Raw genomic sequence first — 25610 nt, forward strand, 5'->3', positions numbered from 1 at the left:
TTATATATATATATATATATATATATATATATATATATATATATATATACATATATATATATATATACATACATATATTACTTTATACATAAAGTACTTTATTTTTTTCTCTTACCCAATAACATATCTTAATTTAGGCAGTAGTATAAAATAAGAGTTATTCTTTTCAGTTGGAAAATCTAAAAGCTAATGGATTATTGTCCCAACATTTCTAAATCAGAGTATGGAAACAGTTTAAGTGATGAAATCCTTCATTACTACATGTTTACACCTGAACTATCACATCCACATTTGCCTTACCTACTACACAATTATCATAATCTCTGGAGCTACTCTCATAACTCTGATTAACATTTATATGAACCATGGGCTTCATAATGCACAGCTGACAATGAACCCTGTTGTTTTATCTCAAGCCAATAATAACACAAGTGTGATCAAGAAGGTAGTTTGTGTTTTTAGGAACTGTGGTCTGGAGAGGCTGGGTTGCCATTGATAATTTGAACCCTAGGCTTATACTGAAATAGAACTACTTCTGCCTCCAAAGCAGACAGGATGATTGAATTTAGTATCCAAGGATTATGCAATAAGATTTTTTTTCAATTCTAGTATTTAAAAAATAAAAAAAAAAACTTTTCATATTTAAAGCCTCTGAGGTGAATCTTTTTAATACAAAGAACATGTCATTTATCTCTTTTTTTTCATTTCCATATTTCTCAAAATAATGTCCCTTTATCTTATTTCTTGGCCTCTCCCAGTTAATTTAGTTCTTAATTCCCCAAATAAAAATTGTAAAAACCATCCAGGATGAAGTAGCATCTGATTATGGTGTTATGAAGACTTTTATCTCTTTATCAGTTGTATTTTTTAATACTAGATTATAAGCAATCAAGTATTTTGTGGGCTAAAACAAGGTAAAAATGAATGAAAACATAGAGGAGATCAGAATGAAAACCCTAAACTTTGATTCATTAGATACATCATAGGATATAAAAAGCCAAGTTCATATTAATGTGGACCCGAACGTGGTTAAGTGGATGTTAACTATTGGCTGAGAACCTTTCTAGTCACCTTATGCATTGTTTTTGGAAGAAGTAATCATGCATCTTGTGGCTTTCTTTGAATGCTTGCAATCAGTGCTGTCTCATCACCTTCAAAGTTCAACCTCCAAGTTTCTTTTCATCTCACCTAACTACAGTCTCAGGGTTTTTTTTTTTTGTTTGTTTGTTTGTTTGTTTTTTAATGCTTCAGCCACACTGGAATTTGTGGGATTTGTGTTCTGGAATTTGTGTTCTTCCTTGATGCATCTGTTTCCTGACATAGTTGTGCCTCCTGAGTTCCTTTTGATTTGTCAATTCAGATAACTTTCAGTCTCATTGTAGGCAAAATTCATATAGGAGGATAATACTGGGGCAATGTGTCTTTTTTTTAATGCTCTCATAACCCATATATAACTCCACTTTCTAACCAACTGATTGAGGGAAGGAGAATGATCTATTATTTTATGTTCTGTTCACAGTTGATGGGTGATATTTAGTAGCTCTTATAGATTTTCTTAATACCTGAAGAATTGTGATTTTATTTTATAGGTTAGAGATGGGAGTAAATGATATTTATGTTAATAAAGATAAGTTTTATTACACCTCTCTGATAAATGTATTGGAATTAACAAAAATTGTGACAGAATTCAAACTAATTTGGAATAAGAAGTGGAGTTTTGTCAGAGGAAAGAAATAGAAGAAAAGTCTTTTCAAATAAACTATGTCAAAAGAATTGGAAAAAGGAAAGTCAGCAGAGATTTTAGTATTAAACTATTCTGCTATGAACATTTTTTACACATCCTTAATTCAAAAGCACCCTTCAACTTTTTAGAAGATGTATTATAATAAGTTCTTTTGCATTTCCATAGGCATGTCTTATTTACTGCTAATGATATCAACTTAAACATTGCCTGTAAAAATTAAAAGCTTAAAAGTAATACAGTATTCACATACTAATATTCAACAGAATTTCTGTGTGCTTCAGGTTTTCAGATAAGACAAAATGTTTGGAAATATAAACAAGAGAAAATTGTTTGGGAAGAGAAAAATAAGCAAACAAACATGTTATGGAGAGGTCATTATATTTTAGCACCAAGGTATTCATTATTCTATGACTAAGTCTTAGCCAAAGCTGTTAATATGTTCTTAAATTAATAATAAAAAGATTGCACTCCATTCAAACTCAACATTAGGATGGATATCCTCTTTTGATCAGGCCACAAAATAAAGGCTAATTTTATGTGAGTGTAGTATTCGTTTCTTGGAGGCCCAAAATAAGAATAGGTAAAAGAATAAATATTTGTGTGGAAGAACATTGTGGTTGGCTCTTCCAGTGATTTTTTTTCATAGCCACATCATCCTTTTTTTCAGACCTATGAGAGGAAGACCGTCCTCCATGGTGTGCCCTGAGACAAGGCCATTCGGATGACTGGATGATAGACTAAGGCCAAAGTCTTTCACTGCTCCTGTGGGATCTGGGGGCTTCAGTCCTCTATTCCCCTATCCTGACAGTGCCTGAAACCTCATGATGAGATAGTTATGTCATAATCAGGTAGAAATTTTGTCAACCTAGGGTTCCTATGACTTAAGGAGCAAACCCTTTCAATGAACAGTATTGAATAAAAATATGAGAAATAAGCCTTTGTTGTTTTATGTCACTGAAAAATTGTTTCCTTACTACATCATATCCATGCAAAAGATGTGTGTCCCAAACATATATGCATATTGCATATGTTTGTGTGTGTACATGTATATATGTGAGTGCACAGACTTCGCTTAATTTTCTTATCTCTAGATGGTAGATACTTATGTTATTTTTCTGGTTTGGGCTTCTTGAAGGTGCATTTTTTTTTTCACTTTAGATGGCATGCCATATATGTAGAATAACATAATCAAGTATTCAATCAGTATGAAATGACTGGTCTTTGGTTAAAAAAAATGGAGTGGAATGAGGCTTGGATTTTTATATTCTGATTAGGTCAAGAACCATAATTTTAATCATATTATCGACCTTAGATATTTTTGTTTCCTGTTCAGTAAAAATCATGATTTACAAAATTTTTAGGGAGAGTAAGAATGTGTGTATTTTGTAAAACATGTTCACATAAATTAAGCATTTTAATTTAATATGGAAATAAGCAATACCAGAAAAGAAGAACAGTTAATGAATTGTAATCTTTTTATGTTTGAAAACATTTTGGAGTATCAAAAGCAGATATAAAGCTTAAAAGGGGTCTTATACATGTTTTTAGAACTTAACTACATAGGATTTATCTTTTGAGTGTCTAGGAAAGTGCACATTAATGGATACCACTGAGACACTTTTCTTGCCCAACTTGTAACAAGACTCAAGTGTGACCTGAATGGATCCCTGGTGCTTGGATTTATATTCCTCTCAGAGGCATTGGATATTGTATTTCACTACAAAGAGCTAAAAACATTGCGATCATTATTTATAAATCTTTTAGAAAAATGCATTTTCTTAGCAGCAACTATGGCAACAGGGAACTTGAAATGACACTGGAAAAGAATTGAGCTTAGTTGCAATGGGTAATGTACATGAGATTTATATTCTATCACTACCTGTATTTTAAAACTGGAAAAATTAAAACAAACATTCAGTATATATGATTATTTTCTTTATTTAACCCATGTGCTGTTGCACTGAAGTAACATTAAAATATTGTAACATAAAGTATAGTTATGAGATCATCATGAAAATTTGTAAACATTAAAATGACTCCACGTGAATCAAAATCATCTCATTTCCATTGTACAGAAACTTTACACTTTTGCAATAATGCTAGCATTTCTAGTCATAGTGCTTATATTACTGTCATTTGTTATAAATTTAATAAACTTTCCAGAAATGAAAATGTGGTCATTCTTTTGCAGTATTAAATTTAAAGCAAGCAGGAGGGTTTTTTTTCACACATTAAATGACACACTTATAATACCCTTTTATATTACTTGAAACAAAGAATATTGACAAATCATCATCTCCAGCTCTATCACTTGACTATTATTGTATTAGTTTGCTTGAGCTATCATTACAGCTATTGCAGATTGTGTGTGGGTGTATGTGTGTGTGTGTCTGTGTGTCTCTGTGTGTATGTGTGTGTTACACACCAGAAATATGTTTTCTCATGCTTCTGGAGGTTTAAAGGTCCAAAATGAAGGTATCAGCAGGGCTGATTTCTTCTGAGGTCTGGGATGCTATAGCACTATAGTGTGGTCAAGGCCTGGCTTCCTGCCTTAAACACTGTAGTCTTTCCCTTTCACACAGATGGTCACATTGGCTTCATTTTGTGTCTGTTGTGAACAAAATTATTTGTTCCTTTAGAGACCCTAATTTGAAGCACAGTCACTTACTGTGTTATTTGGGGGTAAGATAAAATGATTTTAGGGGATAAACTTCAGCCTATAACAATTGTATTTAATTTAATAATATAACATGTTTGAAATATGTTTCCAATGCTCTTATTATTGTTCTACAAATTCTATAGTAAATATCTTTATAAATATCTTTGTAGTTAAGTCTTGATATAAAACTTAACTTTTTTTAGACTTTTTTCCTCAACATGTATAAAAAATGTTAATATTTCATAAGCTTTGATGTTTGTTGAAAAAGTCTCAACCTGAGAATTCATAGATTTTTGTGGATATAATATATTGGAGCCAACTTTTGACAATATCTTTTCTAATACAAATGATTAGATATTTTTAAAAGTCAACATTTGAAGGGCTGGGAGTATATCTCAGTGAATTGCCTACAATTCACAAGATCCAATGTTTGACCTTCTCAAATCACCATATACACGGTAATAATTATATTACTATAATGATATATATTAATTATTAATATAACTATTATAATTATATTATTATTCTCTATTTTGTTAGGGAAATAAAATAGTATATCATTAATTCAAATTTTAATTCCAAAATACTAAAGACATTAAATTATTTTTATATAAATAATTTCTCTTTTTTTTCTGAAGGAATTACCTGCTCAATCTTTTTTCTATTTTTTTTCCTCAATTTTTATATTTGGTAACTTACATTTTTTGTAATAAATTACATTCTTTGTAATAAAATATGTTAAATCATTTTCAAGGGTTTGTTATGTGCCCGTTACTTTATTTATGGTATGCTGTTTCTGTACAATTTTTTTAAAATTATGTACTAGATATAAAAGACAAAACATTTTTCTACAATATTTAGTTGATTTGGTGGTTTGGCTAATTTATATAAAAAATGCACATTTTTTGGACAAGAATATACAACTGTATTGTGCATGTTCTTCTGATATTGATATCATCATTCATAAATTGGAATTTTGCCTGCTTAAAGTTCTTTGCTTCAGGCCTTGTACTCCCTAGGGTGAACTGACCACTCACTCATATTTCCTTCTTACTTGCTTGTGTCCTGAGTGCTGCCTTTTCTCATGTGGATATAAAGAAAGTGGGGCTGGGGACACTCTCTATGCCTCAGAGTGAAACACTAGTTTGATGCCTATCCACCCTCCAGCTCTGAGCCAGATCGCACAGGGAGGCAAAGGCTGAGCTTCTGTGCTTTCACTGTGGTTCTGTCATATGGAAAGACCTGATCCAAGGAGGAGAAAAAGGGTTCCTGGTACTTCAGCCCTTATCACAGCTCCATGAAGTACTAAAAAGGGATGCCTCAGTATTCTGGCACTAGTAAATTCTGTTTTAGTTTTTGTTTGTTGTCTTTTCCACTGCTTTTTGTGTTTTGAATCATTATGAAAGTTTTCTTCAATCATTTTACATGCCACAAGGGGGCTGTAGAAGCCCCTTCTGTGTATTTTACTATTTATTAAAAAAAAAAAAAAAAGACTCCTTTACATTAATTTTACATCATAATAAAAACAATAGACAATGTGACCCTTGCAGATCTATAAAAGTTAGCTAATATTTAATAAGGAATTATTTACTTGACTTATAAAGAACACCCTAATTATTCTATAGTCACCACAATTAATTATGCACTGATGAGGCCACTCTCTCTTATTTAGGAATCTTATCTAAAAACTCATAGTTAGGTGTAAGAAAAAACTACAAATGGACATGAGAGGGATCTGTAGGAATTCTCATTCACAAACTGGTTACTATTTTCTTTTTCTTTCCTATGCCATGGATCAAAGGATTAACTAATTCTTTTCCTAGGAAGCCTGGATTTTACTGTTCCTGTAGCCAAGAGAAACTGTTTCTTAGGGCAGCTGTCTTAGGAAGTTTTAGATTTTTTACTTTAATAAAAGAGTCAAGAGATCCAGACTTTAAAGTAAATTAAAGCAAGGTAATGACAAAACTTTTCCTCTTTGATGGTTCTCCTGTTCTAATTTCATCAGATTTCAAACTATCCACTTTGGTAATACCTTGTGAGGATATTGCTACTTCAGGACTGACTGAAGATCATATCGTGATATCCAACTAAAAGATATACATGTATATGTATGTGTATACACACACACACACACACACACACACACATGTGTACATATATATGCCAAAAGGATTCCATAAGGTTTAAATTTCCAACTATGCACACTATGCTGCAGAATTATATATGACATATAAACATGCAATCTGTAAGAAACTCAAAAAGAAAAAAGTATATTCCCTCTTTCACTAATTCATCAAGAGACAAGTAGATTAGTCAGTCATTGGGAGTGCTATCACCTACTGTTCTGTGAGGCTCTGTTATTAAGGAGAGTCTAAGATAAACAGGTGGTTCAAAAATTATTTTATATAACAATTACTAAAGGCAAGTTTAAAATCAATTTCCAGATATCACCCCAGACTTACTCAATCACTCCCTAATGGTGCAACCCAAGCTCTGATGTTGTATGAAGGTTCTAGAAGCAATTTTTATCTCCCACCAGAGTTGAAAACCACTGTGAAAATTGATCAAACTAAATTACAAACTAACAATGCAATTGGTCAATCCTCTCCTCAATTTAGCTCCTGAAATTTGCAATTAATTAATAATTGCATTCACCAGAAAACATCCCGCTGTTCTCATTGGAAGGAAAAACATAACTTGAATAAAAATAATCCCACTTACATTTTGTTTTCCAACACATGATTAAATTTGAATCTTGTTTTATTATTCATTTTTACTCTGCTATATCATTGAATGTTAGTATTGATTAAGATCTTTAAAAACACCTAATATAAATTTTACATATATAGGAGATAATAAAAACTGTTGCTATAAAACATTAGACAAAACATTGCACAAGAATATTCATATATCATAGAAAAAATTTTAACTTTTAGTAAAACAGTGGAGGGTTTTCAATCTTGCCAATTATAAACTAAAAGGAATAACACATGTATTTTTAATAAGACATTCTATTGGGTCATTTGTAACAATTCAGATCAACCACAAAGAAGGACAGTAAATGCATGGATGGTTCTTAATTATCATGATATATGTACGCAGACATCGCAATCAGTTTTTCTGAAAAAGAGCTCTATTGAGATATAATTCACATATCATGCAATTCACCCAAAGTATACAGCCCACACATTTGTAGCCAAATCATCTTTCCTAATTGGCTTATTTGTTTTCTTCATTACTACATTATGAGTAGTGAAGGATAATTAATTCAACTTGGAAACAATTCACAGAAGGTTTCTGGACTAAATAATTGACTCTTCAAAATTCAGCCTCTAAGAACCACGAGTGGTTTTCCTTCTGTCTGGTGGTAGAATATTTGTTCAAGCCATCTATTTCAAAAAAACAGAGTGCAGGAAAAATAAAAGCTTGTCTGAGTAAAACCAGAACATTATTCTTCACAAGACCCTGAGAGTCTTAAAAAGTGGGCAATATTTTAAAAGAGTTTATACATTATATGTTATTAAAAGAAAAACTTCTAACCTTTCAAAGCAAACATGTTGAGATATATATAGAGATACGGCAACACATTGTCACTGAGAGGACAAGATGTTGATGATGATGATTTTTAGAGATTTATTTGAAGACCACATAGTCTATCAGTCCATGAAAGTGATGTCTTGTAGAAAATATGGCATTACTTTATGTTTAATTTGCATAAGTGATTCTTTACAACTCATTTACTTTAACCAAAACTGTTATCATAGCTAGAAGATTTGTACTAATCATTTGATACTACTATTTACATGGAAAGCCAAAATTTTAAACTTTGTTTAGACTCCTAGCAGAACACAAAATAATTAAGAGTTAACAGTCTTCACTTTTATAAGGTAGGATCATGACCAAGTTGTACCAAAGACTATATGTGTCATTTTTGGGCTAAGTGCTTAGTGAATAGCTCAATTCTTCATTTGTGATATGGGGTTTATAATAAATAGCATATATGATTGTAATGAAGGATAAATTATAACAAGCACACATCATTCAATAGAGGTCCTAGCACATAGGAAGCCCTTGAAAAATAGCAGCTATTGCTGCTGTAAATCCGATCTATGCAGGCATCAGGCATGTTCTCTGATCAGTTAGTACTTCTTAGAAAAGGACCTGAGGGTCTGGGGTTGTAGCTCAGCAGTAGAGTGCTCAACTAGCATGTGCCAGGCACTAGGTTTGATACTCAGCACAACATATAAATAAATAAATAAATAAATAAATGTATTGTATCCAAAAAACAACCATATATATATATATTTTTTAAGTCCCTGAGGCATATAATTAATATGCATGTGTGTGGGTTCACTTCCTGCTTATCCATTACCCTCATGTATTTGATTAGAATTGCAACTTGCACTATACAGTATCTTGTGTATTCTATTCTCTCATGGTTAAAAAATATAACATATGCTAAATTAAAGGAAGATGCAAATCATAATAAAAATCTAGTTGTGGCCAAAGAAGAAGTACTTTAAATAACTCGAAATAGATTGACTTTTTCCTTTTTTTTAATTTTTAAATGGGATAACAAAGTCATAGTGTGTCCCTTTTCAAACTGTTTAGACTTTTCAGTTTGTTTAGGGTCAACCACCCTAATATGAACCTATCAGAAAAAAAAATACTCTTTACATGTTTTCAATATACTATGAAACAGATGTATCATGAAATATTTGATGTTGCTTTTCTGTTCAACTTTACATTTTAAAACAGTTTTTTTAAGAAAGTGGATGAATTTTATGCTTCCTAATCTTATAACCATGAATGTTGAGTTTGTAATTTTGACTTTATATTATAAAGCAATTAAATTTGAAAATGTAACAATAGCATAGTGAATGAAATAAATTATTTCAAAAGAGAATTTAAGTAGGCACTGCCAACATAAAATATTATCAGTAAGTATTTTAGAAATAAGAATGGCATTTCATGAGGTTTTACCCTGGGATGGTATATGTTCTGGAAAGATTTTATGCTTATGTCATTATGTCACAGAGACTATATTAAGTAGTAATTACTACTAACAAAATGTAATATTGCACAAATTACCAGAGCCATCCTTTTTATTAACATGACTTGATAAAAAATAAAAAAGCTATTGCTAAAACCATCACATTAATATCCCTCTGAGATTTAAACTATAATTGCAGTCACTTTTATTCTGCCCCATGAGACATAAGAGGAATGCGGGAGGCAGCTGGCAATCCACTCGTGTAATTATATTTCTCCCTATGTTTGAATTATTAGGCTGAAGTTTTGCTAATAGAACTGTAAACGAATAGTATCCCATTACCTTCATATTAAACTTGGTTATTTTCAGACCGTAGAAAGATTTCAAACACAGGGATGATATTAGATATTGTGTGTCTATGACCTCTACTCACAACTTATCAGTAACAGGAGAAGTTAAGGAATTGTAAGAAATAAAGGAAAGTTAAGATATAGCCTAGCAAAACCTCAAAATATGAAAGTCATGGAAGACTCACCAGGAATGAGAAAAGGTGAAATCATTGGAATACTATTTTAGACTTATTTCTTTAGTTTCTATGCCATCTAGGTAGAAAAAGAGAGCTAAGCAGAAATAAGCTCATTTTCCATGCATCAGAGAAGCAATAGAGGAATAGATAGAAATAAAGACATACTTTTCTAGTCATCACAGCAAACTCACATTAGGGCAGTAAAATTCCCATCAAAATATTTCAAAATGAGTTTCAAATTTCAAGTAATAACCTATACACGTAATAAAAAAATAAAGAACTGAGTCACAGTACTACTTGTTCTTGATTCCATGGGGCATTATTTTAGTTATTCTTATTTATTTCAAGAAATAATAAATTCCGCTCTTTATTTTTAACATTAAAGTTTTGTTACATAAAATGTATACTATGTTTAGTGTTAATAACCGAACCTTGTAATTCAGATACTGATTTCCTTGCAAATGGCTCTCAATAAAACGTTAATCACGGAACACAGGAGTTCCTCTGACACAGTGAATATAATAATGAAAAGAAAAAGAAAGACACACAGGTTTGAAATCAGAATATACCTAACAGTGTTGTCAGAATTAAATAAAATAAATAAATAACATAGTCTCTATGGGAATGGGGAAGTATTTTCAGCAGATATTAGCTCATATTCTCTCTGATTTGTAAGATCTCAGGAGAATTCTTACAGCAGCATGAAGATTCGTGCTGGCAATAGTAGGTGTAGCTACTCAATCTACTAACACCCTTGGTGTGCCTTCTGCAGTATTTTCTACTGAAATGTCTTCAAACACACATCCTTTCCTGAGACTGTGAAATGCATATGGGGGAACTGCTGTCAGAGGGATACTCAGAAAGGAATGGGATAGGGCTACATTATGTGAAGAGTGTGTTAGGATAATGCAGTCTGTCAATACAATCTAGCATTTGGTTGAAGACCACCCTGCTTGGATGGGGGCAAGAGAAAGAAACAAGGACCTGAAGATATAGGCCAGCAGTAGAGCAAGGGCTTAGCATGCAGGAGGCCCTGGGTTCAATCCCTAGCCCAAAAGTGGTCAGGAGTGGGGAGAAGGAAACAATATGGTACAGAAGGCTGAAGCATTCCCTGTTTAGGGTAGGGTGTATATACTCAGCTTTCTATTATCCAAGTCCTGTTTTCTTTTACTGGATGATTCCAATGTCCCTCTCTATAGGGCTCCGGAGAAATCTTTCTAAAATATACCACTGAAAGTTTTGATTACCTGCTTAAAATTCTTATGTCTATATTCTCTTCAGAATTAATTGCAATTGTCAGAGGTTGGTATTTGAAAGTGGATTTGACTAAGGTTGAAGATTTTAACAGAGTAGGTGCTTCTCATTTATGTTTTTTAACAAGATAACACTCCTTTTGATAGAGAAGAGAGAAAAGTAATACAGTGAAACAGGTGTTATCCATGTGAGTGATGGGACACTAACAGGGTCAGATTATTGGCTCAAACCTTATCAAACACACATTCATCTCCCAAAAGACACACCACTCCATCCTCAACGCTTCTGAACAGTGCTGATCATGTAGTATACATTCTACAAAGTTTTGTTGAATAAAAGAATGGAGTTCTTATAAGAAGTGAATTCCAGTTTCCTAAATCCAGAAGAAGAGGTTTGGAGTTTAGTAGCAAGAGGTCCTTCACGTAGGTTACTTAACAAAACTTCTCTTAACCATGAATAATTTAAAAATAAATGGCAAAAAATAAATGGCAGACTGATGCCATGGTTTGAATATGAGGTGTCTCCCCCCACAAAGCTCCTATTAATACAGTAATAGTAAGAAATAAAAAGATTAGATTGTGAGAGTGGTAGCCTAACCAGTCCATCTTAATTTGATTGGACTGACTAGATAGAAACTGGTGGCAGGTGGGATATGGCTGGAGTAGGTGGATCACAGGGGGTATACCCAGAAAGGGTGCATCTTCCTGTGGTCCCTTCTTCCCTCTCACCTTTTCTCTTTTTCCTGACCTGCCATTAGCTGAGCAGCCTTCCTCCTCTGGGCCCTTCTCCTATGATGCTGCCTCACTTGGGTCCAGAGCAATGGAGTCAGCTTCCTATGGACCGAGACCTCTGAATTAAATAAGGCCCAAATAAACATTTCCTCCTCCAAGTTGTACTTGTTGGTTATTTTGGTCACAGCAATGCAAAAGCTGACCAAAACACTTGAAAAAAATACTTGAGACTTTTGAATACAATCAAACAGAAAAACCAAGAGTTTATTAATCTGTTTTATTATAATGGCTGTCGGACTTTGTGTACTAAGGCCAGAAAAATAAAAAAATTGAATTAATGTGTTAACTACCATATTAGTATTTAATACTGAGATATTAGTATTTAATCAGTTATCATGCTCAATACTTTCAATACACTATCTCCTTTACTGTATAAATAATGTGGAATTTGTATTATGTTTATTTTATATATAAATAAACTTAGGTTTGTAGTGATAAACCTTTTCCAAGATCACACAGTTAGCCCACAGTCAGGACAGTTCAAATTCATGCTTTTTTGACAACAAATCTTCTTAAAATATCATAATATATTTAATTTTATTAAAGCAATGCCGTTCAAGGTCCCTTTATAATATGCCAACAATTATGTACAGTCTAGATAGCCAATACTTTCATTCATGCATTGTACATTAGTTCTTCATAGAATGTAATATAACATGTCTGTATGAAAGGAAGGGAACATCTTTAATGAACATCAATTTCTGCAAATGTTGGGTCATGTAAGGTAAGGCAGAAAAGACACACAAAAAACTTAATTATTTGAGATTATTATTTAATCATTGTTTTCTAAATTCAAAACAATTAATTCAAAACTAGTGTACCATCAGTAATCAAGCTTTCTTTGTTGAATTACACAGGAATTGTCAAGTCTATTATTTTTTCTGTTAGAAATACTAAGTGTATATTTCATAAAAATTAAATTGCAAACAATTCTGAGAACCTTAGGAATATGTTCAAAGGTGTGCTTGAGAGTAATTTAAATATTCAAGATGTTGAAATACTAATCTCATAATAATTTTTCGAACTTCACATAGGAAAACAAAGTTTCAGTCCAGGTAGCTAACATAATTGATTACACAACAAAATATTTTATAGTCAACTTTTTTTTTGCAATATTTCTATTTATTTATTAAAACTGGTGCTTTAAAATATTTCCACAGTTTATATACATTATGTCGGAAAGGGTGCACTGGGCACTAGTAATTACAGGTGTTTAATATTCAACAAGTATAGTCCTAAGATTCAATGCATGTTTTAAAATTTTCATTGCATATCCATGTGTTACTGTCAAGCTTTTAAAATCATTGCTTTGTTAGGCTACTATAAGTTGGCCAGATGACTTTTTGATATGATATTTAGAGAAAAAAACGTGGATACTGTGTTTTCTGAAAAATATGCAAGGTGATATACTTAGTAGTATATTCAGAACCACCTACTTTCTGCTTTCAAATAAAATAATAAATCTATATACCTTAAGTTTCAAAAATATATTAGTACATTCATTATAACTGAATCATTTGAATCATAGATTATTTTGAAACTGTATATGTTGTAATAATTCAATATCTAAAAATTTGATATAAATTGAGTCACATCATTTTTAAATTTATATATTACTTAAATTTAACCAAGTGTCTACATTTGCATATTCAATAACATATGGATTGCACTATAGTTTATGTATCAATCCTTGATATTTGGATATATTTAAATTCAATTTTTCAATATTGTTACCAGTTTTGCAATTTTCCTGTCATGTAAAGAAGATAAAATATTTTTAAGTGGAATTTTAGGTCAAATTTTGTTTTCAGTAAAGAAATTTTAATATGCATTGCCTTTATTATGTATAAAAAACATACAAAATTTTGTGCCCTTTTTCATCCTGCAGCACCTGACAGATCTGCAAGCACCTGAACAATGCAACTTGACAGGCAATAGTGACAGTGGCTCATATCAGGTTGGGACTCTAAGCTCCTTGCAATAGCTGTACTGCAATTTACCATGGCTTTTGGATATTGCTGATTGGCCCCATCATGCAAAAACCTTAAATTTGATAGTTTCCATTAAGTCACACCTGAGGCATTGGGAGCTAACATATCCCAAAATGTTATGCAAATGTGACACCACTAGTATTCAAATGACTATTCAGCTTTTGCAGCTGATAAATCCTTAATATCTCTTTCCTTCTCTCCTCCTCAAAGCAGTTAACCTGAGAGCAATTAGTGATAAAGTCAATGCAATTTTCTGTGATGCAGATACCTTTCCAAGTCAGAATATGAGACTAAAATATATGCAGAGAAGGGTTTAATATGGTGACTTTAATTTTTCTAAAAAAAAAAAAGAAAGAAAGCAAAAGTTGTGTTTTGATTTTTCTCAAAAAAAAAGTTAAATGGTGAACAATAAATTGTGATTGATGAGATAAATTCCTAATTTAAAAGTAAAATTAAATAATATCTATCATTTTACTTACTTTAAAAGTATTTTTGTAGTTTACTTTGAGTACTAACATCTAAATGATTTAGAGACCAACCTGAAATATGAATTACTCATCACTTTCACTTCTTAACTGTGCTTCTTATTATGTTTATCCTTTCACAATTTCTGATTTCAAGATTTTACACATTCATTAACAAGTGTTTTTTCTGCATATTATATTCAATGTTTATGATACAGGTTTGTTTGTAAAATTTAACAATATGATGTTATATATACACATTTGTTACTTCTATTATGTATAAACACATAAGCATATTTGGCATTTTATTTGTTTCTGCATAAAGAAAGGATTTAGAAGAGTGAGCAAAAATAATGAAATACTTGGTGTGAAATGGAATGAATCACTTATTATTGATAAAATGGAATTCACATTCGCAATGAAAGATCCAAATGGTTAAATATAATACAAAACAAAAACTAAAGGACCCAAGTACTTTCTCTTTTAATGTGCAATTTCCAATCCTTAGAGAACTACTTCAGCACTATTGTAATTATAATATTTGTTACACTCTAAGTATAAATAGGAGATTGAAAATCAATTTCTTGATTTTAAGCCTCAATCAGTAAAAAGGGGAATTTAGTTCATATTTTAATTTGAGGAATTTGTTTCCTATTTGCCTTCCTCTGGTAAGTTTCAGAGATTGGTATTTATTTTTTATCTTTATCAGTTAATAACATAAGCACAATTTATTGTTCTGTCATCTTGAGATGATGGTTCTTAATCCACACTGTGTGAGGTAATAAGTGCCATTACATTTCTCTACCTTCGTTCATTATCTACATATCCTAATATCTATTATCAAAGCAATGCATTTACATTGATAAATTTTGAGGAAAGACCTATCCTTTGTTAGGCCAGCTGTTTTTTGGTAGCAGTCTGTATTATATTATGATTTATTTGGATATGAGGGTGGGGTGAGGTCAGCTAAGTAAATTCTAAATCTATAGAATACATAAAACATAACTCCAAGAAACAAATAAACAAAAACATTAATCATAAATACATAATCATGAAAATATAAGTTTCAAAACTAGAATCTCCTGGCATGGGTAGTAAAAATTACAAAACAAACAGAAATGTACATATAGGGAAGTCTAACTGAACTTAATTTTTACCATTAATCTATTTAGGGAAAAGAATAATGAAAATTATGAGGAATGAGGAAGCATAAACAAAGCAGTTTTATGATTATTTTTCACCCATCCTTTCTAATGAAGAATGGCAAAAGTTGGAGCAGAGTTCAAATAAAGAATTTTTAAATAACATTGAATAACAACATGGACTAAAAAATCTAAGGATATAAAGGAAGGAAAGGGTGATAAATGTACAACTCTTCCTCCTATCTTTAAGATTTAGCAAATGTGAAACCATGAGAAATAAACTTTCACAGACATTTTGCAGAATGTCTGTGAAATGAGGTACAGATATGGCCATAATGAAGCAGCACACCTATCAAAGGATGTGCTGTAATCCATCTCTCTGATAACATGTTGTACACTTGAGACAAACAGTGGAAGTAATCCAAAGCCCACTGAGGCCTTCTGGCTGGGAAGAGGGAAGGCCTGGAAGTCTAGTCAGGAGGAAAGAGTTGATAATGCTCCAGAGATACCAGACATTACAGGAAGCAACATGTAGTAGAATTCCTGGCAGGTAGGATTTTTTTTTTTTTTAATAACAAAAGGCTGAAAGTACAGAAATCCCTCAGGGGCATATAAGGCTTAAATAACCTTGTCATATCCATAGCCTGGAAGTTTATGCAGCTATCAAAATAGCAGTGTTGGTTAGGATGAACTCTTATGACCCACAGATGGATTCTGGTGCATGTCCTCCTTTTTTAAATAAAGTTTTATTGGGACATATCCATACCCATTTTTAAATCTTTTTGCTCTGGCAGTTTTTATGATACAATGGCAAAGCGGATTACTTGTGTCAGAGACCATCTAACCAGCAAAGTTTGAAATATTTGCAATTTTGCCATTGAACAAAAAAAAGTTTTTGAAAAAAAAAATTTTTTTTCTTCCCTTGGGTAAGAAAAAAGTATATTTGACTCAGAAACATTGTCATTAGCTAGTACTGGGTAAAAAAGAAAGCAACAAAACTATGCATGCTACTCTTATATGTTTGTAATTATAAATCTATTTGTGTGTACATATGCATGTCTCTGTGTATGGGGACATCTATACCATAAAGTCAACATTGGCTATCTCAACTCCTAGGATTGTTAATGATTTCATTTTGTCATTATATTGCTTATTAATTTATTTGTAAAAATATGTTAATTATACTACCAGAAATATAATTTAAAGCAGAAAATTAGTAAATCATTGAGGCAGTTTGTATCATTGGTTGTCAGACAATCATAACAGCTGAATTTTCAGAAAAGGAACAAAGATGCTTCTTGTGTTTCAGTAGAATAGGACTTGCCAGACTCAAGGACTGTGTGAGACTCATCCTAGTGCAGGGCAGACTGCAAATTATTTCAAGGTTCTATGAGTTTGATAGCAGTTGTCTGGAAGGGGGACAACTGCTCATTTTCAACTGTGGTCTCACAAGCATGGAAAGACTGTTATTTTCATCTGTGCTCCTTCAATCGAACAAGGAACATCTGTCACAAAACTATTGTCTGATGTGGCAGCAAAGGCTTTGCTCAATCTGAGAGTCTAGCAGCTGTGATAGGAGAAAAGCTCAGACAGCTACAACCAATATGTCAATACCTGAATCAGACAACCATGATTAATTATGCTTCCAGTAATATCATTGTGGAATTAAGAGTAAAAACCCTGGCAATAGGCTGTAAAGTGATATAAAAACAGGTGGATAGACAGAGAGATAGATAAATGAAAAGAGGAAAAGATAGAATATTATGTGTATGTGTATTTTAGCCTACCATTTGACCTAATATAGACTCTTAAAAAAAGAATATGAAATGGTTTTTTGAAAGATGTATATCATTTTCAGTATGAACTTAAGCTTTGGACTATAGTTTGCTTTACTTTGGCAGGTAGGTAGAGGTTTGCAAATGTGGATACAGAATGTTCCCAAATTGATTGTGGGTACTGAGTTTTTTATTTTGTTGTTGTTGTTTGTTTTAGGGAAAAAAGATCTGTCAAATTTAAATGCATCTTTAAAAACATTTTCCTAGGTTAACAAATTAGAATGTAAGGTAGAAATGTGCTGCTTTTGAAAAGCCTGAGACTTTTATTATGTTCTTTCATGTGTGCTATTGTTTTGTTTATTAAGATTCCTTAATTTTTGCTGGTTTCTATGAGGCATATGCATGAAATCTGGTTGGTGCTCAGGAGGAATTACTAATCTAGGGTAAATAAGGGGTGAGTGTTAATAGGGAAGAAAGCAGAATATCGGGGTGAGGAGCTTAATATTTGCAGTCAGAAATCACTTTAGATTGAATCCTGTTTGCTGGCTTTGGGAAATCAAGACATTTCAAGTCCTCATTTTGCACATCTTTAAAGTATAGATGATTACACAGCTGCCTGTTTCCCTTCTAAGGTTGTTTTTATAATCAAATGGATTAATATTTAGAAAATGTTTTGTACTATAGATGGCATATATCAAAAGCTGTATATATTGGTTAAATAAATGGTGACAGATGTGATGCTGATTTGAGATGCCATAACAGGCCTCCATTATAAAGCCACCAAAAGGAGACAGCAACAATGAAGCAGCACTTAGAGCAGCAAGACATTTACTTGAAAGCAGGAGGCATAGGTCAGACACAGATTAAAAACAAACAAAGAAATCCAGAAGACACAAGACCATTGGGAATTTCAACATTGTTAGCAAATGAAATTGCATGAAAAAGTAATGAAGAGTCTTATACTGAATAAACAGCAGTTTGGTTTTACTTCTAAATGGCTTTGAGACAAAACATGTTGAATGCACTGGAATCTATTTTTTTATTATTTCAAAAATGACTAGCAGATGCAGTATTTATTTCCCTTTTGTCACCCTTCAATTTTACAGTATTGATGAATTCTCATAACCTCCACCCACAGCTCACATACCCACCTGGGCACTCAAACTATTGAAATGTGTTTTGTCTTGTTTTTTTTCAAAAAATATTTGACTTCAATCCATATCACTACCCACACATCCCTGTCATTAATATCACTTTCTCCCATCTATTTCTCAACAGTATATCTATTCTACCAAAATGTATAATTTCTCTGTATTAATTAGGTGTCACTTAAATTTTGCTAATAATGTACAACAGCTGACCCCCTTATTCATGTTGCATTTCAACCTCTCCTAGACTTTTATGGCTTCAAACAGTGAAAAATGTTGCTATTGAATCTTATTCAATTACACAAAAAAGGTATCAACACAACTATATAAATGCAATTTTATTTTGCTGACATCATCAGATAATTTTGGATTGGGAGACCATATTCAATGATCTACTTTGAACTTCTATTTAAAAATCAAAAAACTGGAAGCTGATATTTTAGTTCAGTGGTAGACTACATGTGCAGCATGTGTGAGTCTCCAGCACACACACAAAAAAAATAAAATAAAAGAGAATAAAGAAAAGGAAAGAAAAAAATCTAAAACTTGAATTAAAAATGTTTTTTTAATTTAAACTTCATTAATTAATATATAAATATAATTTCTCTTCTTTCTCTTTGGTTTTTAATACCTATAGTTCAATTAATTCAACTCTGCATAATTACCTATATGGTTCTTAAATTGCACATACACACATTTCTTTTTTTCAAATTGTGAATTAAACATTGTTTTTCTAAAATCCTAATTAGTTCAATGAAAAATCTATTATCCAATAAAATCCTATGAAATGAATTATATTATAAATGCAACTCATGCTTAGATACTGATTAACAAAAATAGAAAATAAAATTCATACTTTCAACAGAGTTAAGCACAGTTCAGATCCAGGCTTATAGCCTTTTATATATTTTAGACATACATCTACACTGATTTTCACTGGAATAAACTAAAATAACTCTTAATTCAAATAATTCCAACAATGATGGCCTTTCTAGAGGCATGAAAAGCTGAGGGAAGACAATGAGAAGATTTTGAAGCTACAAAATACAGTCAAATGAGTTGTTAGGAAAGACACCTTTTTTGAACACATTGCTGGGAGTGCAGGGGTAAGCTATGGAAAAACAATGTTGATGCACACCAGGAGTTAGAATGATTGCAGTTATTATAAAAGTAAGTGTCTTCTCTTGAGATTGTTTTATTTCCTTTTGTCACTAGGAAGGTCAAGCCCACAAAGGTAGATTCTGAGACAGTTTAAATCAAAACTAACTCTAAATGACAAAACAGACTTCCAAGCAACTGAGATGCTAACCAAGCCTCCCCATCTTCTTCCTTCCTCCTGGGATTCAGGACATGCTTTCTGATGCTTGTTTGTCCTATATCTATATCTTCCTATATCTTTTTTTTTAAAAAATCTTCATGAAGACTTAACATATACACGCTCTCCTCTATTCATTGTAATCAGAATCATACATGTGATATTCTTGCTCCAATCTCTCCTCCCACATAAAACTGATAGTGTTCCTGAAACTGTCTCTAAAAATGTCAACCCTACTCTTTGTATTAAAAAAAAAAAAACAAGACAAACAAACAAAAAATCAAAAACCAGAATGCCAAGGATTTCCCAAAGGCTACCCAGTAGCATTCAAATTCCATAGGAAACTATACTTCACCCCAAATAAAAAATGGTGTATTGGTTGTTATGGTTTGGATATGGGATGTCCCCCAAAACTCCTGTGTCAATGCAGTAAGGGAAATGATTAGATTGTGTGAGCTGTAATCTAATCAGCCTATCTCAGTTTGAATGGACTAATTGGGTTGTAAACATAGACTTGTGAGGCATGGCTAGAGGACGTGTGTCACTTGGGCACACACTGAGGAAGCATAAACCTTTCATCTTCCCTCTGGCCTCTTTCTCTCTTTCTTTAAGTGTCTGGCCACCAACAGCAGTGTACCTTTCAGCTGCCACATCCTTCTGCCACGATGTCCTGCCTCACCTCAGATCCAAAGCAATGGTGTTGACTACGCAAAGACTGAACCTATGAAACTGTGAGCCCAAATACACTTTTCCTCCTCTAAGCTGTTTTTGTCAGGTATTTGATCATAGTCACAAAAAGATGACTAATATATTGGTGCATAATACATAGAGATGGGCACCTCAAAATATTTTAGTATGATATTATCTGTCTTAAATAAAAATATGTTATCTATTTTTATTGCAAAAGTCTATGGCACAGGAAATAAATATTCTCATGGGAATTGTTATATACAATTTTGAAGCAAGTGTCCTTTGCTATTTGCCCAATTGTTTGTAATGCAACTTATGATATTCTCTATGGCTAAAGAGGCAATTTGCAGATCTAGAGGACATTTAGATTTCAGACAATTGGAAAGAGAAAAATTTTGCATGTGGTTTAGATCAAGCTTCTTTGTAGTATTTAAAGTATCTATGTTTTTATTTATTTGGTTTCCTTAAGTGTTCAAATACTTAAAATTTATAATGGGGGTGTCTATATTTATAGTCTTCCTTATATTCTAGACATATTTCTTTCATATAATTTTTCTGTGTTTTAGTGTTCAGTGAAAAAAGTTTTAAATATATAAACATATATGAAATATGATATTATAAATTATAAATGCAATTTGTGTTCATATACTGATTAACAGAAATGGAAAATAAAATTCATACTTTCAACAGAGTTAAGCAAAGTTCAGATACTGGTTTATAGCCTTTTATATATTACATATATCTGCACTCATTTTCTAAGAATAGGGTCATACATATTTACCAATTTTTAAATCGGCTTTGGTCACTTATATGATCTAAGCTTGGCAGTTTTACTAATTAAAACTTATTTTGCAAGATCACTTACTAGCTGTGTGACCTTAAGGCAACAACTTATTGCCTATGTGATTAAAATTTCTTATATAAAAAATACAGATGAAAATAATATTTTCCCCTTAGGAATCTTTAGAGAATTAAAACCAAAGTACTTAGAATACATAGTACATACCATATAATAAGATATGTTATTATATATTAATATAATCTTATTATTATTCAAATTGATTCTTTTTTTCTAGAATAGTATGTGGATGCACATATTTCATTCTTTGGTCGGAAACTAAATCTATATGAAATGCAGGTTTGGTCTTATTATAAAACTGATATAATGTCAAATAAAAATTTTGAGTAATAGTGTAGAAGTATAGGAAATTATATTTAAAAAGCACTGCTAATTAGAAAAGTAACATTTGCATAACATAAATAGCTAGTGTAAAGTTTTTTTGTCTGTGTGTTCTCATTTTTAAATCAATTATGCTGTAGATTATAATAGTAAATTTCATAAACATTAATAAAGTAAGATATAGTTGATAAAACTGTTTACAATAATCGTGGCTAACAGTTTTTTTTTTCCTTTAAATATTGAAGGTTGTTGTGAGTGACCAAGAAGGTCTTAATAGTCTCCTCTATTTGACTAAATTTCAAACAGGTTAATCCTTCCAGGAATGGAAGTAGAAATTGCTGTTGTCTTTCTGAAGGGTGGTCTGTCAATAAATATCAAAAGTATTTAAGTTATGCCTACCTAGTGTCCTTCTTTTAGGACTCAGAAACAGTCCTGCATCACAAAATATTACTCAATGATTTTCATATCAGCTTTATTTTAATAAGGAAAATTATGAACAGATGTAAGAAATCATAGAAAATAAATAATGCAACTACAACTAAATACAAGAGAATGTACTGTATAACCAAGGACTTGTATGTAAGAATGTTTTATAGTTTGAGAAAATATCTATGAAAAAATATAAAGTGAAGAAAAAGAACGTATTTAGTATATTTTTATGCACATATTCTGTATCAAGGAAGCTAGTTGTGGTCCAAAAAGCATAATAGAAAACGTTAAAAATAATTAGAATCTTACAGTTTTCTGTCATTTTTACAACAAATCACAAAAAAACTGTTAAAATGATCAAAATAACCATATATAGTAAACCTTCTCTAGTTAAAAAGCAAGCAAGATTTTCCTTCAGTTCATTATTTCCTAAACAAGGGAATTAAAGATTTCGATATGTGAGATACTTCTTACAGCTTTCTTTCAGCATTTTTGATTTTATTTGTATGAACTATTAACTTCTTTCTATAGACTCGTAATAAATTGTATATCTCTAAACAATATAATAGTTACCAGTATGTTTTATGATTTCAAGACAGCCTCACAGCCTAAACAGACATTTTTTTTCCCTTGTGCTTTTTTTTATAGGTTAGGTGTTGAGAGGTATAACTACAACAGATTATGGTATTTGATGTATACATAAACTGCAGTCACTTTGACCATAAAGAGGTTGGAGGGGAATCTGGCTTATTCAAAATGAATACATGTGATTTATTGGTTTATTTCTCCCTTACAAAGATAAAACATGTCACTGAGGGTGTACTGTCTAGTAATTAAAAAAAAAAAAAGAAAAAAAATCTCACATCTAAGAACAATCAAAATAACCTGAAGTCAATGTAAGTCAATGTAGTTTGGTGAGGATGTTAGCAAAGACTCATGTGGAGGATTTTATTTGCTTAAAAGTTATAAAAATATTGTATTATTGCTTTTGTCTCAAAACCAATATTTTCCTTTAAATTTCTAACACTCTTGTATTTATTTTAAACATACTTATATGGTAAGTCAGTTGATATAAATGGCACACGTTTAAATAGTTAGATTTGACTCCTGTGGAGAAACTCAGGAAGATCTAACTAAAAATTTGTGGATTTAAAGGCACCATGAGAAAGCAAACTCAGACCCGAAACTTCCATTGACCTGCTGCAGATCACATTATCTTCTGGCTGGAAATTAAAATGACACCTGGAAAATAGAACTACCCTTTTCAAGGAACAGAGCCCAAATCTAATAACGTTCTTATTTAATATCATTGTGGCTTGAAATAGGATAGTTTATCTAATTTGGGTAAAGGAAGAGGCAGTATTGATTCCTTTGTGTGTCATGTATTTTGTTTTATTTATTTATTTTTGCATACAAAAGTGATAATTATCATTTTAGTATGGGTAATTTCTTAAAGGATACTTTGCATAAACAGATTCTCTGTTGAAGCTACACTAATACAAAAATTTGAGAAAATGAACATTTGAAACCTAAGGTAAATCAGATGATCTTTGTGGAGTTCTGAGTATCATGGTCTTGTAAATGCCTATTTTTTTTTCTTTCTATTTTCAAATAACATTAGAATTATGAAAATTTGCAAAAGTCATAGGATTCCTTTACAATTTTGTCCAACTTCCTCTATGTTTACAATCTACAAAAACCATAGAACAGTGATAGAAACCAGGAAATCACATAGATGAAATGCTTTTCACTGATTTATAGTTACTATTCAAATTTTTCCAGTTTGACCACTAACATGGTTCTGATCTAGTATTCAACCCAACATCTCCTCAGGCTCCTCCAATCTGTGACAATTCCTTTGATTTTGTTTCTTCTGTTTATGATTTTGACATTTTCAGTGATACTAGTCATTCTATACAATATACTCTGACTTGTGTTTATCTGATATTTTCCATGACTAGATTGAAGTGCTGTTTTGGAAAGAGCAACAATTCTTGGTTTGTCCCACTAAGGGGTTACATGATGTTATTTCAGTTTATCAAACCCTTGCTTTTTGGGGCAGGTTATACCTTTGGTATTGCTGTACAGGTAAGAGCAGGAAAGTGACTATCCCAAAATGTTCATACTGAGTAATTCATATCAAACAGAAATTATCATTAAGAAAAAATCAGGCATGATTTTGAAGGTTAACTCCTCTTATTTTAAATGTCAACTTGTAGGTATTGATGCATTTCTGTTATTCTGAAAATGAGGGCACATTTCAAATAAAACAAAATTAGAATGTTGCATTTTTAGGAATAAAATCTGTTTTAATACTTGGGATTTTGGTGGAAGAGAAAAACTATGTTTAATTCAGTTTATCAGAAACATGTAAATATAAAGTCATGGATAAGTTAATATGACTAATATTTTAAATTAGTATATGGCACACCAAGAACTGCATTAACAACAAGGTACATATTAAGATGAAGATCTAATGTTGAATTTGAGAGATCTGAAATGGCTAAGTGGGTAGAGAGCAACAACCTATTTTCAAAAATATTTCTCCAAACTTCAAATGAAATGTGAAGAATGGAAATTAGTGTAATTTAAAAAGTTGTTAACCTTGTAAATATTACTATCATTCTTAAATTTGGAGTCTGTCCACCCAACCTAAAGAGGTATATTGAGGTACAATTTCTATCTTTCAAGATAATGTAGCCAAGGATTACTGGACACAGCTTATGTTCTATAATTGGGGAGAGTATTTCTCACAAAGTGTCTCAGGGACTAGAGTTAATTATAGTGGGTGGGCGCTGGAACACACCTGTGTTGCTATAGGGTTAAAGCTGTAGGTATCAATAAGCATTAAATAACCTCACTAAAATCCACCTGCTACTTGATTCCACTTAACCATCTGTCATTCTGCCCTTCAGCTGAGTTGGTACCTGGCAGGAAGGCTAAGGAATGAGTCAGTGAGTGGTTCAGAGACTGGAAGAGATTTTTTTTTTTTTTTTTTACCACTTTCAACTTGGTGTTTTTTTCTTTTGTCTCTTTCTCTTAGATTATGGGGAATAAGGTAACTTGGAATTTTGGGAGAATAAACATGTCCAACTTTCTGGTGGACACACTCATAAAGGTCCTCAACTATGAGTGAAAGCCATTCAAGTCATCACTTTCTGCACAAAATTATAATTGACTTTTAAAAACTAAACACACACATACACACACACACAAGATTGAACGCAGAAGTGCTTTAACACTGAGTCACATACCCAGCCATTTACTAATTTATTTATTCATTTATTTTTATTTTAAGAAATGGTCTTTTAAAGTTTCTTAGGACCTTAACAAGTTCTTGAGGTTGCCTTTGAACTTGCTATTCTCCTGACTTAGCCTCCTGAGTCGCTTATAGTCTATTAGTTGTATACCATCATACCATACATGGCATACATGGATGACACCTATATTTTTAAATTATATATATATGTATATATATATATATATATATATATATATATATATATATA

At 31.8% G+C, this 25610-nt stretch overlaps 1 pseudogene; it reads right to left on the minus strand.

Moving 5' to 3' along the window:
• LOC107154184 overlaps nt 1-25610 on the minus strand; it is an 88120-nt pseudogene that overhangs the window by 1713 nt on the left and 60797 nt on the right.

Source organism: Marmota marmota, unplaced genomic scaffold (assembly GCF_001458135.2).
Source record: "Marmota marmota marmota unplaced genomic scaffold, marMar, whole genome shotgun sequence".
Lineage (NCBI taxonomy): Eukaryota > Metazoa > Chordata > Mammalia > Rodentia > Sciuridae > Marmota > Marmota marmota.